The sequence below is a fragment of the Gorilla gorilla genome, chromosome 6 (genome assembly GCF_029281585.2).
Source record: "Gorilla gorilla gorilla isolate KB3781 chromosome 6, NHGRI_mGorGor1-v2.1_pri, whole genome shotgun sequence".
Lineage (NCBI taxonomy): Eukaryota > Metazoa > Chordata > Mammalia > Primates > Hominidae > Gorilla > Gorilla gorilla.
The window spans coordinates 110,755,175-110,771,442 of NC_073230.2; positions in this window are offsets into that span (position 1 = coordinate 110,755,175).

The window sequence follows — 16,268 nt, forward strand, 5'->3', positions numbered from 1 at the left end:
TTTCAAGAGGCAGAGCGAGTATAAGGGAGAGAACAGCTTGAGCAAAGTTAAGAGAAATGTTGGAGGAATATCAGGGGAGTGGGAAGTTATTGGTTTTTGGCTGAGAGTATACAAGAGAGAGTGGGTGGAGGGCGGGGATGAAAGCAGGCCACAAAGCCATTAGTGAACAGTGCAGAGTCAGGAAAGATTTCGGAGCAGAGAAAAGACAAAATCAGCCCTTGGCTCTGAAGTTAGTCCTGGCAGCCTTGTCTAGGAGGAAGAGCAAGTGGAGAAACTCTGGCAGGTGCTTCATATCAGTCCAGGTGAGAGATAAGAAGACCTGCCCACCTGGAATGGAGGGGAGAGTTTTGAGGGCTTTCAAGGAGGGGAAACAAGCAGACCTCAGACTTACTGGATGCCGAGAGTTAAGGACAATCACAGCCTTCCAGCCCGAGTGAAAGGAGAAAATAGGAAGAGGATCAGATCTACAAGGGACATCACGGGGCTCTTAGATTGCCCAGATGGAAATATTCATCCAGCCAATAATCACAGACTAAAAATGAAGGTGTTTCAGAAAATTAGGTTCAGTGAGAAACTAAGTCTAAAGATTTAAGAGTGAACTCCCCAGACCCCACCAGGACCCATTCCTAGACATTCTGATGTAATTGGTTGGGATGGGACCTGGACATCAGGATTTTTTTTAAAGCTCCTCCAGGAGACAAAGATTGGGCAGCCAAGGATGAGAACCACTACCCTAGGAGTAAAAGTTGATTATGATCTTCAAGGTAAAGAATTGGCAAAAGGAAAAGGGACAGGAGCCACACTGGGGAGATGGGTCAGGGAAGGAGTGGTTGGAAGGAGTGGAGAGACTGGAGAGTGCAGGGCCACGGACCCCTAGGGAAGAGAGGATTTCAACAAACAAGGAGTGACATCAGTGACCACATGTGCAATGATGTCACTCAGAAGCAGGGGTATGACTGAATCACTTATTTTTATTTTTGGAGGTTCAAGAGACCTTTTAGTAGAATAGTACATTTAGGTCGCCGAGTGAATGAGGAGTGAGCAGGCAGAGGTCTTGTTGACAGAAATGTTGTCGATTCAAAGGAGAAACAGGAAAATTGCTGCTCATGGTTGGCTGGTTGTTTCTTAGTCTGGAGGTGACTTGCCTGCTTTCAGCCCAAGGGGAGGGAGCTGGGGGAAAGGAGGGAAAGTGACTGTGGGCAGCAGGCAGGGAAGGAGGTGGTCAGAAGGCCTGGAGGAAATGGAGGTTGGGAAGGAATAAGAAGTACCCTGGGGCGGGGCAGAGGGCGCGTGGAGATGAGACTTGGCAGAACAACACTCATCCACTTTGAGAAGGCTGTGTGTCTTTCAGAGATTTGGAAAAACACTAAAGAGTCAAATTAAGGGAGTCCATATCCTATGCCTTCTGTGTTTTCAGCTACTGGAAGTCTGCTCAAATCTGTAAAATGTAGAGGTGACACTGAAGATTTGAAAAGAATTAAAACATTTTCCTGGAAATCTTGAACGAGAGAAACACAAACAAGAGAACAAGAAAAGAAAGACAGGGCCTTTCTGAAGCTAAGTGGCAGATCTAGAATTTTTTCTTTTCAGAGCAGGAGTGAAAGTTTACTAAAAAGCTTTAGAAGAGTAAGGAAAGAAACGAAGGAAAATACAACTTGGAAGAGGGCCAAGCAGGTGACCTGAGAAGCCAAGGGCACAGCTTACCTCTTGACTGGGACTTTTATCCATTGGCCTACTTCTGGGATCTTGCATTTCTCCCCACTCCTGAGATCTTATTGGGAAGCTGCTGATTAGTTTCAGGTGTTTTCTATTAGGAGCCTGTCTTTCCCTGGCACCGGCTGTGACCAATTATTACTTTAGAGAAATAGTTAACAACCACCTGACCATGCCCTGAGGGTCTCCCAACACTCCTGGTGTGTGTGTGGTGAGGGAAGAGCCCTTTCCTGCCCTGCCTACCTAACTAGCTGCCGACTATAACATTTTCCCCCTCAAGAGTCCACGACCCCAAATCTTTGGGGTAAAATGGACGAAGGTCTGCCTTCTGCAACTGCTTCCTGCTAACAGAGGGGCAGTGGTGGTTCTGTGGGTCTTGGTTTCTTGCCTGCAGGGCTGGGTTGGCTCCATGAGTTGGTGAAAGCAGTATCCAGCCAGGTCAAGGGTGACAGGGACAGCATTTTGCCTCTGTCGTGTCCCACTGACTGGCAGTCTAGAGGGTCTGTGTAGAAGGGTGAGATTATTAAATATTGAAAGGACGGTATCCCTCACTGAGGATCATCTGGAACTTAATGGCCTGAAGGCAAGTGGAGACAAATCGGGTTATTAGATTAGAAGACATGGACCAAAGCAAAACAAGGGGGTGAGGACAGCTCCAAAACTTGTGAGGCTGCTGACACATCCAGGTAGCTGGTGGCTATAGTTATGCCTGCTAAGACTTGGGTGCATGGGGTTTGGCTTTGGTTAGCTCCCTTGGTCTTATTTTCCCAAAAAAGAAACCTCCAGGATTACCCCCATCACCTGACAGGATTTGGAGGATAATTGCCCAGAATTAGAACATTGATCCAGATTTTTACATTACCCATCCCTTTTGTTTCTTCTGAGCTGCAGCCAGAGATCACTGGTTGGTTTACAGGAATAAGCAGGGTTGATCTAAAATCCAGATAAAAACTTAAAAACAACTTATGAGACTTGAATTTAATGACAGGTGTGCCATAACTTTTGAAACATAATTTCTCCAGTCCTTATTTTTGTTAACAAATCATGATAGGACTGATTTTTTTTGCACAATTAACTTTAGTCTTATTACACTTGGCCTGATTATTTGCATAAAGTGCAGCAAGAATAATTATTTTTCACATAGGCTTTTAAAATTGGCTTTGATAGAACTGTGTTCCACAAGGACTCTTAGATAATACTTTTTAAAGACATGTACCAGTCATGGGTTTGTACCCTCAAATACCTATGAATTGGGTAAATTCCTCTTCTCTTAAGGTACCAAGGTAACTTTGGGCTCTTGGGCCTGTTAGAAAGTGACAGTCTTTACTCACCACAGGTTAAGAACCCTGTACAGGGACTGTGCAGACAAGGAATGAGGCCAATTTTCCCAAGGGGCTTTTATTGGCTCTATAAGTCAAGCTTGATTTCTTAAGCATACCATTTCAGTCAAAGCCTTGGTAAAACAACAAATTTTTCCAATTGCATTCTATTGCAAAAGAAAACATTCTTATTCCACTTATGCAAATAACTATATTGCCATAAGAATACTCACAAATTTTCCAAATTCTAGAGAAATCAGGTAGAGAGAAATATGCTCCAAATTTTGTTCACGGGTGTATACTATACTCAATTGTTAAAAGCTGTAAATAGCTAAAAAGTTTCCTTGACTCTGAAAAATAAAATAAAGATGAGCAAAAAGTCAAAAAAAAGATTACCTCACTCTCCTATTAGTTCAATCCATTCAGTTAAGCTCTGTTCTGCTTGATATTCATGAACATTTCAGCTCTATATAGGTATAGCTTGGATATCCGCTTTTAATTAAGTTGACTTTTGATCATAATGCTCTTAAAATCCTTTTAATCTCTTTTTTTTTTTTTTTTTTTGGAGACAGTCTCGCTCTGTCACCCAGGCTGGAGTGCAGTGGTGCGATCTCGGCTCACTGCAAGCTCCGCCTCCTTGGTTCACGCCCTTCTCCTGCCTCAGCCTCCTGAGTAGCTGGGACTACAGGCACCCGCCACCATGCCCAGCTAATTTTTTTGTATTTTTAGTAGAGACAGGGTTTCACTGTGTTAGCCAGGATGGTCTCGATCTCCTGACCTCGTGATCCGTCCGTCTCGGCCTCCCAAAGTGCTGGGATTACAGGCATGAGCCACCGTGCCCGGCCAAAATCCTTTTAATCTCTTATACCTGACTTTAGCCTGGCCAAATGGCAAATACTTGTGTCTTTTGAGCTTTGCCAAAGGCAACCTCACAGGTGAAGTCAATAAGTTTTAACTAAAGTTATGACTTAACCATGAGTGTACAAGGTATGTTTAGAAAGGTGATAAGCAATTTTTACAAAATTTAGAGTCCACAAAAGTAGCTCTGAGAAAGGAAAATTCAAGAAGAGAAATCAGGCCGGGCGCGGTGGCTCATGCCTGTAATCCCAGCACTTTGAGAGGCCAAGGCAGGCGGATCACGAGGTCAGGAGATCAAGACCATCCTGGCTAACATGGTGAAACCCCATATCTATTTAAAAATACAAAAAAATTAGCCAGGCGGGGTGGCGGGCTCCTGTAGTCCCAGCTACTCAGGAGGCTGAGGCAGGAGAATGGCATGAACCAGGGAGGCGGAGCTTGCAGTGAGCCGAGATCGCGCCACTGCACTCCAGCCTGGGCAACAGAGCAAGACTCCGTCTCAAAAAAAAAAAAAAAAAGAGAGAGAAATCAGAAGTTGTTCATGGAGGGGCAGGGAACACAGTGATTTTTACCATTTCTACAACCAGTTTGCACAGAGAGAGAAGCCAGAAGTCTGACTGGTAAGAAGTTTAATATTTTCTTTTGGAGGGAGGGGATGCCATTTGCCCCACCCAACAGGCTTAGCCCTGTCATCCTTATTCTACTCTCCATTATAAAAGACTTAAGAGGCTAATCTGAGGACCTCCTGCACGGGATACTGGGTTTCGAAGCTGAGTCTTGTAATTTCTTTCCAGTTTATTTTTAAGCCAAGAAGTTTAAGATTTGAGGAAATTAAACTTTTCCCAGTTTTGGAGAATGCTTCCAAGGGGCATGTCCTGTGGTATGGAGATGCGATTACCCATCTGCCACTCATGAAGAGAACAAAGGAGGGGGAAAAAAAGAAAAAAGAAGGCATCCCCCCTTTCTTCCTATTATTCTGGATGGGGCATCCCCCATCGTCCTGGGTTCCAGGCTTAATCAGTCTTACTGTATACCCTTGGTTCTTGGTTCCAGGCTTAACCAGTCTTACTGTGTACCCTTGGGCAGATCTAGAATTCTAACCCAGGTCCGTCTTAACACAAAGTCTGGTATGGAGTAAGTGCTCAACAAGGAGTTGTTAAATAAAAGAATACTCCTTCCAAAACACTTCTGAGAGCAGGAGTGATTCAAGCCTCCCTGTTTCTCTGCAGGCATTTCTCAAACAGAGCATGCTCTGCCTAGGACTTCCTGGGCCATCTCTTCACCCGACACAGCCCATGTGTATACAGGATTTGTTCCCTAACAGTAAGACATCTAGCCTCGTTCCAGGGCCAGGAGCCAAGGACATGAACAGTAGAGTTAACCTAGCATTAGAATGGCAGGATTATTACTCTGGATATATATAATGATTGTTTTCATAGTGATATTATGCATATTTCCATTTGATTCTCACACTATATAAAATGGGAATGGGAACTGTATCTTTGCAGAGATGAAGAAGTTGTGGTCTTTAAGATTATTTGCCCAAAGTCACACAGCTACTAAGAAGCATAGCACTCAGCTTCTAAATCCCAATCTTAGACCCTTTCCAGCGCACAGTGAGAGGAAGGATACAGAGGGAGTACAAGGACAAGGCCACCAAGTGGGAGGAGCCCATGGCTTGGGCAAAGGGGTGGGACAGGGGTCAAGACAAGGGAAGAACATCAGAAGTGGGTAAGATGGTAGGGACTCCTAGACCATGTAGCTGGAGGGGACCTCAGAGAGAGGGAGACAAGAGGTTGTGCAATTTCAGGTGGGTCCTTCCAAATTAATATGATTAAAACGACTCTTAGGAATAAAGAATAAAACATGCTAATGAAAGCAGAACGCTCTCTAAATATCTTTAAATGCTTGCCTTAAGGCAAAAGCCACAGCAAAGGGAGACTGCTGAACCATTAGGCAAAGGAACTGTCCTATGCATCATAAATGCATTCACAAAAGTGTTAGGATGCAAAGAGTGCCTTGCTACTGGAAGCAAAGACAGAAAAATTTGACTTCTTGAAATGCAGGTACCAGGAAAGACATGAGCCAATTTATTTTTCCAGCGCTTAACAAGATAATACAAATGAGCTGCAACTGCTTCAACCATAATGGACATGGAATAAAAAGAGAAATTCATAGAAAGAATGCTTCAGAACAGAGACCCATGTACACTACCCTTTTCAAATGTTAAAAATTAGCAGGGGTCATAAGATTCAGGGACATACTTTCAACTATCTCTGTGTTCTGCAGGCATGCCTGGATTCTTGCTTCTTGATCTGGATTTCCAACTCTGAGATGGCCCTAGGCATGGCCCAAAGCAAGCCAAAGTGAGCAAATGCGGCACTACAAGGCAAAGGCTGAGAATATATGTATATATACTCACACGTGAACACACAGAGACTCACAAGCACACAGATACCCAGATTCACACACATCTATCCAAGGACTCCAATTTTAATACTTTCATTGTGACAAAATAACATCTATGCCAAAAAGTACACAAAAACATTTGGATGGTTTACTCAGTTTTAAAATAGGCACATGCAGAACCATCATCCATGCTGAGAAACAGCCTGGGATCAATTACTTGAGACTGGGCCAGGCGCGGTGGCTCATACCTATAATCCCAGCACTTTGGGAGGCCGAGGCAGAAAGATCACCTGAGGTCAGGAGTTCGAGGCCAGCCTGGCCAACATGGCAAAACCCCATCTCTACTAAAACTACAAAAATTAGCTGGTCATGGTGGAGCACGCCTATAATCCCAGCTACTTGGGAGGCTGAGGCAAGAGAATCACTTGAACCCCTGGTGAGGAAGAGGTTGCAGTGAGCCAAGATCACGCCATTACACTCCAGCCTGGGCAACAGAGTGAGAATCTGTCTCAAAAAAAAAAAAAGAAATTACTTGAGACTAACACAGAGTAAATACTTGACACATACTTTTATTAGTACTGTTACCATTAATTAAAAGACATATACCATTTGCAGTGGTGCTCTGGGACTGCCATTCAGCAAGTATGTTTGAGCGGTCAGCTGTGTGCCAGGTGCTGTGCTAGGGCCGCACCTTTGACAGTGAACTAGACTGGCAGTGTTCCCTACCTCTTTTCATCATCAGGTAAGTAATGCCACAATCAATGACACAGTTGCAGGGTGGTGGGTGCCCCCAGGGAGAAGTCAAGGACACCATAGCAGGGGGCTTCCTGGCTGAGGGGGCAGGTGGGCCCAGCTTCTCCTGAGGAAGTGACTGCTCTGCTGAAGGCTGAAGGTGCCCAGGACTCAGACAGGAACATGCTCTGTGGGACAGAAGCGTCTGGGGGAGAGTCAGAGCCTGAGGGAACCAGGATGATCAACTCACCCATTAGCCAGGGACCGTCCTGATTTTCAAACTAAAAATCCACATTCCAGCAAACCTCCCAGGCGCGGGCCAACCGCAGGGCTTGATTACCCAAGAAGGAATGGTGTAGTGATCAGGCTAGCAAATCTGAGGCCCCGACAGAAGCCAGTTGCCTCAGACACAGAGGATGAGAAAGAAGTCGCCAGCAGGAGGCTGGGAGCCTCAGAGTCCAGATCACACAGGGCCTAATCGGCCTTGGCCAGTATGTGGGCCTCCATTCAAAAGGCAGCAGGAGGCTGCTGATGGGTTCTAATTGGGCAGAACAACCTGATGTGATGTGGGTTTCTTGTAAATAACACTCTGGCAATGGAGTAGAGACTTCAGAGGGGACGGGCCTTGTGGAGACCACCATTGTACTCCCTACCCCACTTTTCTCCCCTGGCCTCAGTTCCTCCTCTCCTTACTCTCCATCCTCTGTGTCCTGTGCTGTAGGCTCCCGAGCCCTGGAGGCTGGAGACACCAAGCTCAGCCTTCCTGAACTTCTGTCTTGGGGCAGGCATGAGCCTTTCTGGGAGGGCTCAGGAGGCCTCACTGGTAAATCTACAATTCTGTGACGAACCTTCCTGGACAGGTGTCATCAGTACACCAACTCACAACCCTCACTTTCCAAGTTCTCAGACGTTTTCTCCAACACCAAGGTGTGGATTGAAAGTTGATTTTATGTCTGTGGAATTAATATTCACTATGCCTAGCATAGAATAGGTGCTCAGTGAATGCTTGCTGAAGCTTGAATAATTTTTTTAGAACTGGTCTCTTCTCTAAATCCAACATCATTTCCCTGAGTGTATTAGTCTGTTTTCACACTGCTGATAAAGACATACCTGAGACTGGGTAATTTATACAGGAAAAAGGGTTTAATGGACTTACAGTTCCACGTGGCTGTGGAGGCCTCACAATGATGGTGGAAGGCAAGGAGGAACAAGTCATGTCTTACATGGATGACAGCAAGCAAAAAGAGCTTGTACAGGGAAACTCCCATTTTTAAAACCATCAGATCTCATGAGACTTATTCACTATCACAAGAACAGCAAAGGAAAGACCCGATCCCATGATTCAATTACCTCCCACAGGGTTCCTCCCATGACATGTGGGAATTGTGGGAGTTATAATTCAAGGTGAGATTTGAGTAGGGACACAACCAAACCATATCACTGAGTAGGAATGGCTTTCAGCCTGGCAAGCAGCTCTAATGAGTCAGAGTGGGCAATCTGTGATTTTCCTCAGGTTTGCACCTGTGTCCACAAAGTTCTGACACAGGAGCCTGATATTGTTATTTGAGCATCCCTTGGGATGAAAGCTAAGCTTCTGGGACTCCTTCAGGTGCTTTATCCAAAATAAGTCCAATAACTCTTTCCCCTGGACTTTCTCCTCCTCATGCTCAGGCCCAGCCTCTGAAGCCAGCAGGGCTTGAGAAGGCCTGGCCCTGGCTCTTATTTTGGGAAGGCAAGGGCAGGAGCAGAGCTACAATGACAGGGCAGGCCTTCTTGTTCTAGCTTTCCTTGCACAAACGAAGGGAAAAACTTTCCACTAATATCTTTGGCTGAATTCAGGTACATGGTGTCCAGCTGGTCAGGATTCCTTAGATGGGCTCGGCCTCCACACCATGAATGTTTGCTGGAAGCATGTAAAAGGCCTCTGCCAGTCTGGGCCAGGACTATTCCAGACTCCCTCTGCCTCTCTGCTCCAATTGCAGCTCCTCTAAATAACACACACACACACACACACACACACACACACAGAGCCCACATATCCCATTTGACTCCCTGCCCAGGCTCCTGCTACTCATGTCAAGCAGCACATTTGGGCTGTTTCAGCCAACCTCAGCCCTGCAGCCTGCAATGGGGTCCTGTCACTCACCAGCCAGCCTCTTGGATAAGAGACTCCCAGCTGAACTCTCTGCACTGGCCTCTCAAGACCAAAGTCCCTCATGGCCTGTTCTCCACTGACCTTCCCACAGAAGAGGCCGTTTCCTCACAACCCAACCCCAAAACACATTTTCACTCCGTTTTTAATCTGAGTCAACAAAGATAAAACCAAGGTTTTTTTTTTTTTTTTCTAACCACCACCATCATCAAGGACCTAATGGTACAGGGTGAGAGCTTTGTAAGGTTTAAATGCATAGTTAGGTATAAATACCTTAAAACATAAAGCAGTCATCTGGAACACAGAGCCTTGCTAAGGGGAAGGGGCAGCGGGGATGATTTTGTCCTGAATTACCCTGCCAAGATATTGAAAAGAGCAGCAGTGAATCATTTGAACTACTTCTAGAAGACTAGCTGCTGTGACAAATAACCCTCACCCTCCAACGCCCCCAAAAAGCTTATTCCTCACTCAGGTGACAGGTCAGAAGTTGCTGGTTGAAGAGGTGGCTTTTCTTGTGCAGTGATTCAGAGCCCTGTGTTCCTTTCATTCTCCAGCTCCACTGTCCCCTAGGAGACTCGCTTCTGAAAGACTGGCCTGTGTGCCAGCAGCTCGGACATCCCTGAAAGCTTGTTAGAAATGCGGGATCTCAGGCCCCACCCTAGACCTACAGTTTCAGAGCCGTATTTTAAGAAGATGCCCATGGCCAGGTGACTCATATACAGATGCTCCTCTACTTGTGATGGGGTTACATCCCACTAAACCCATTGTAAGTTGAAAAATATCATAAGTGGAAAATGCATTTACTATACCTAACCTACCAAACATCATAGCTTAGCCTCGCTTACCTTAAAATGCTCAGAACACTTATATTAGTCTATAGTTGGACAAAATCATCTAACACAAAGCCTACTGTGGAATAAAGTGTTGAGGGCCGGGTGCGGTGGCTCATGCCTCTAATCCCAAAACTTTGGGAGGCATATGGATCCTTGAGTCCAGGAGTTCGAGACCAGCCTGGGCAACATGATGAAACCCAATCTCTACCAAAAAAAAGAAAAATACAAAAATTAGCTAGGTGCAGTGGCACAAGCCTGTAGTCCTAGCTACTCGGGAGGTTGAGGTGGGAGGATCGTCTGAGACCAGGGAGGTCAAAGTGGCAGTGAGCTGTGATTGCACCACTGCACACCAGCCTGGGCAACATAGTGAGATCCTGTCTCAAAATAAATAAATAATAAAGTGTTGAATACCTCATGTAATTTATTGAATACTGTACTAAAAGTAAAAAACAGAATGGCTCTATGGGTACTTGAAGGATGGTTTCTACTGTATCACTTTCACACCATCATAACATCAAAAAATTGTAAGTCTAACCATCATTAAGTTAGGGACCACCTATACATAGAAGTTTGAGAAGCCCTGCCCTAGCACCCCAGAGTCCTCTGGAACCAGATAGCAGAAGGGGAAAGAAGGTCTGGAGCAATTTCAGCCCCTTCTTTGCTTCCTCAAGCGACCGGTCACACTCATTCATATTCCCTTGATGAGAACTAGTCACGTGGCCACAACTGGACACAAGGGAGCTGGGAAATGTAGTCCCTGACTGGGCAGCTGTCTGGCAGACACCACTCCACACTATGGAATTGGGAGGACAGATTTTGGTAGACAGACATTTCTCATTCACACACAGTACTTCGTGTATGTTTTCTTTTTCCTTTTTGTTTTTTTTGACTTGCTCTGTCGCCCAGGCTGGAGTGCAGTGGTGCAATCAGGGTTCACTGAAGCCTCCGCCTCCCAGTTTCAAGTGATTCTCCTGCCTCAGCCTCCCGAATAGCTGGGATTGAGGCACCCACTACCACACCCGGCTACTTTTTTTATTTTTAGTAGACATGCGGTTTTGCCATGTTGGCCAGGCTGGTCTCCAACTCCTGACCTCAGATGATCCGCCTGCTTCAGCCTCCCAAAATGCTGGGATTACAGGTATGAGCTACCACACTCAGCCTTCATTTTTTCATTAGAAGAAAGAATATTTCCTCCTCTCCTCTAGAAACTGCCTTAGGGGATGGCGTCATGGGAATTTTTCCAGGTTTCTGTGTGAAGGTGGTGCCAACTGGACTAATATTTCAGACAAGAAGATAAAACATCTTCTTCACCACAAGCCATCATGTTCATAAGAGTCTGTGATCGCATGTGGTTCCCAGCAGTGCCTGCTTCCCCTCACCCCTAACACAGAGGGTATCCCCAGATGACCTTCTCCTCCGAACACATCTGAGGCATCTGACCACAGAACAGCAAACGTTTTTGTAAAGTGTTGGATAATAAATATTTTAGGCTTTGCAGGCCATGTTGTGTCTGTTACAATCACTCAGCTCTGCCTCTGAAGCATGAAAGCCGCCACAGATAAAATATAAATGAATTCACATTATATAAACAGAGCATAGGAGAACCGACTGTCATTCATTTTGCAAATCTTTCTTGAGCACTTATTAAGCAATGTAATGTCTCTGAACCCAGTCAAAATGTAAACTCCATGAAGGCAAGTATTATATCTATCTTGTTCCTTACTCTAGTCCTTGAACATAGCACTGTGACTGGCACATTTATAGAATGAAAGAATGAATGGTCAAATGAACATGAAGCAAGGGAAAATTTACAGATTGGAAGAACTACAGCAAGCTATTTGAGGTCCATCCTGGCCAAGAGATCCACATAGTCAAGGTGGCCAGGAAGCCTACGATCAGAATAAGACAAAAGGAAGTCATCCACCAGGTCATAACCTTTGGTAACTTGGCCCAGAAAGGGCCCTTACAGAACAGCAAGGCCTGATGACCCATTCTCTTCAGTGAGCAGGTGGCCACCATCTTGAAAGCAAAGGCCCAACAGCAGGACAAGCAATGCTTGTACATGCAGAAGAGAGACAAGCAGGGACCTATTAATAGAGGACTCATCAGAGTGGGGCTCAAAACCTAATATGGAGGCCCTAGACAAGTACAGAGGCCATACTGAAGGGATTGCTAAGAGAAAACTTGGTCAAGGTCAGGAGCAGTCACAAATAATGAGGAAATAGCATTAAATCATCATGAGCCATGTGCCCTGATATTTACATATGGCATCCAGTGTTATCCTCACAGCAGTCTTGCATGTTCATAATATTCTCCTTGCACCTCCAAAACTGCTTTTGTTAGGTCACATGACTTCATTCCAGGACTCTTCTGTAAAGCTACATAGAGTTTCTCAGCCTTAGCTTTAGGCCAGATAATTCTTTGTTGTGGGAGGCTGTCCTGTGCATTGCAGGATATTTATTTACAGCCCTGACCTCTACCCATCAATTATAATGACCAAAAATATCTCCAGACATTGCCTAATATCCTCAGAGGTAGAGGAGATTTGAGGGCCACTGAGCTACAGGAATCCAGACAGTGAGGCATTGGCAAATGATAGGCACATACGTCAATGGAACAGAACAGAGAGTCCAGAAACAGACCCATACATATACTGTCAATTAAATTTCAACAAAGGTACAATGGCAATGCAACGGAGAGCGAATAGTCTCAACAACTGAATATCCATATATATAAGAAAGATGTACCTTGATGCATATGTCATACTATATACAAAATTAAACTTAAAATGGATCAGAGGCCTAAATATGAAAATCTGAATATGTGATCAATTTGACTTAAATACAAATTTAAAACTTCTAATCTTCAAAAGATAGTTAAGAAAATGAAAAAAAAAGTCACAGATTGGTAGAAAATATTTGCAAAACAAAAATCTGACAAAGGAGTTGTATCCTCAGTATTTCTTTTTAAGTCTCAAAATTCAATAATAAAACAAAACAACTCAATTCTTTAAAAGAGTGGGCCAGGCACAGTGGCTCATGCCTTCAATCCCAACACTTTGGGAGGCTGAGGCAGGGGGATCACTTGAGGCCAGGAGCTCAAGACCAGCCTGGGCAACAGAACAAAACCTCCATCTCTACAAAAAAAAAAAAAAAAAAGTCAGGCATGGTGGCACATGCCTGTAGTCCCAGCTACCTGGGAGGCCAAGGCAGGAGGATCACTTGAGCCCAGGAGTTCAAGTTTACAGTCAGATGTATCGTGCCACTGCACTCCAGCCTTGACAACAGAGCAAGACCCTGTCTCAAAAAAATCAACCAATTGATGAAAAATTAAAAAAAAAAAGAAAGTTGTAAAAAGGCACTTCAACAAAGAAAATATACAGAAGACAACTGCATAATAACATGCTCAACATTATTTGTCATTAGGGAAATGCAAATTAAGACCACCAGGTGATATCAATTACACACCTACTAGAATGGCTAAAATTTAAAAACTGACATACATTGTTAGTAAATACAATCATCTTGGAAAATATTTGGCAGTTTCTTTTCTTTCTTTTTTTGAGACAGGGCCTTACTCTGTCACCCAGGCTGGAGGGCAATGGCTTGATAATGGCTGGCTGCAGCCTCAACCTCCCTGAGCTCAGGAAATCCTCCCACCTCAGCCTCCCAAGTAGCTGGGACTACAGGCACATGCCACCACACCCAGCTAATTTTTGTATGGTTTGTAGAGATGGGGTCTCACCTTGTTGGCCAGGCTGGTCTCAAACTCCTGGGCTCAAGCGATCCCCCCACCTCAGCCTCCCAAAGTGCTGGGATTACAAGCATGAGCCACCATACCCAGCCTGCAGTTTCTTATAGAGTTGAAATAGGCTTACGTATTTATTTATTTATTTATTTTTATGTTAAGTTCCAGGGTGTTATATGCAGGATGTGCAGGTTTGTACATAGATAAACCTGTGCCATGGTGGTTTGCTGCAGCTGTCACCCCATCACCTCGGTATTGAGCCCACTATGTATTAGCTTTTTCCTGATGCTCTCCCTCCTCTCCCTGCCCTCCCTCAATAGGCCCCAATGTGTGTTGTTCCTCTCCCTGTGTCCATGTGTTCTCATTGTTCAGCTCCCACTTATAACTGAGAACATGCAGTGTTTCATTTTCTGTTTCTGCATTAGTTTGCTGAGGATAATGACTTCCAGTTTCATCCATGTCCCCGCAAAGGACATGATCTCATTCCTTTTTATGGCTGCATAGTATTCCATGGTGTATATGTACCACATTTTCTTTATCCAGTCTATCATTGCCAGCTTATGATATTTTGTTATAGCAGCCCAACTGGACTAAGATAGACTTCCTCTTTGACCCACGTGTTATTTAGAAATGCATATCTCCAAATGTTTTGGGATTTTCCAGCTATCTTTCTGTTGTTGATTTCTAGTTTAATTCCATGTGGTCTGACAGCATTCTTTGTATGACTCCTATTCTTTTGAATTTGTTAAGGTACGGTTTATGCCTGGAATGTGTTGTATCTTGGCAAATCTTCATGTGAGTGTGCAAAAAATGTGTGTGCTGGTGTTGTTGGATAAAGTCATCTATAGATGCCCATTATATCTTGTTGATTGATGGTGGTGCTGTTCAGTTCAGCTATATCCTTACTGATTTTCTGCTTGATGGATCTGACTTATCTCAAATTCCATGGTCAATCACTCTACTCACTCCCTTACACACACTCTCAAATCCCTTGTCCCTCTTTGCTTCTGTGCATAAACCACAATTGTGGTCCAAGCCAACTCTCTGCATGTACCTTGCCTATCTCCCCATACATGTTGGAGAAAAACATTCACCATGCTGACTGGTATCTCTATAATTCATAACCACTAACCTCAAGTGGGCCATGTATGCTGCTGGGCAAACAGGCTGACACTCCTTGGTCCTTTCCAGGGATAGACCCATTCCATCCACCTCTTGTGGATGACTATTTCATACCTTCTCATTTCCCTTCAAATTGCCAACACCTCCTCCTTAATCCTTGCCCTCAGCAGATGACCTTGCTTCCTAGTTCACATTAAGAAATTAGAAGAATTTTCTATCACCATATCTACACCCGTATTTGTGCCCTATACTCTGCCTCCAGGCCTTTCACTCTCAAGTACTTGCCTGTGCCACTAGCAAATGTCAACCCCTGCCCTTCTGGGCTAGACTGAGCTTGCCTGCTCAGGGGCCATACTGCAGCAATTCTCCTCTCTTGCTCCTGCGTCATTCATTTGTCCCTCTCTCTTTGATCTTCCTCATCAGTACACAGGCTATGTTTTTCTTTGGGGGGCTTCTTCATTCCTTTTTTCCTCTAGGGAAGTTGCTCTTCCCCATGATAGCCACATGGCTGTCTCCCTCTCCTTCGCAGGTCCTTACCAAATGACACCTCTCAGGGATGCCTTCCCTGCCAAAGCTTGCAACCCCCCTGTGGCGGGCATACCCTCAGGTGACCTCAATGAGCCCTTGAAGAGTCCCTCTCCCCTTGAGTGAGGACAGAACCTGTTCCTACTTGCTTCTAACTAATAAGGTAATGGGGTGTCACTTCCTTGAATAGGTTACACTATATTATACATTATATATATACAAGATGATGGGCTGTCACTGTCATGGTTACGTTACATTATTGAAAGCTCCATCTTAGCAAACTGAAGCAAGAGATTGTCCTCGCTGGCTTGAGGAAGTAAGCTGCCATGTTGTGAGAGGGTCCAGGGAACTAGGAGGCCTCTAGGATCTGAAGGTGGCCTCCAGCAGACAGCTGTCAAAAAGCAGGGGCCCTCAGTCATCTGAAAATCTGAATACGTAACTTGGACTTAAATCAAAATTTAAAACCTCTAATCTTAATTTAAAACCTCAGTCACACAACCATAAAGAAATAAATTTTGGACTGGGCATGGTGGCTCATGCCTGTAATCCCAGCATGTTGGGAGGCTGAGGCGGGTGGATCATTTGAGGTCAAGAGTTCAAGACCAGCCTGACCAACATGGTGAAACCCCATCTTTACTAAAACACAAAAAATAGCTGAGCATGATGGTGGCAAGCCTGCAATCCCAGCTACTCAGGAGGCCAAGGCACAACAATCCCTTGAACCCGAGAGGTGGAGGTTGCAATGAGCCAAGAGATCGCACCACTGTGCTCCAGCCTGGGCAACAGAGACAAAGAAAGAAAAGAAAGAAACAAAAGAAAAGAAAGAAAGAAGGGAGGGAGGGAAGGAATTCTGCTGAC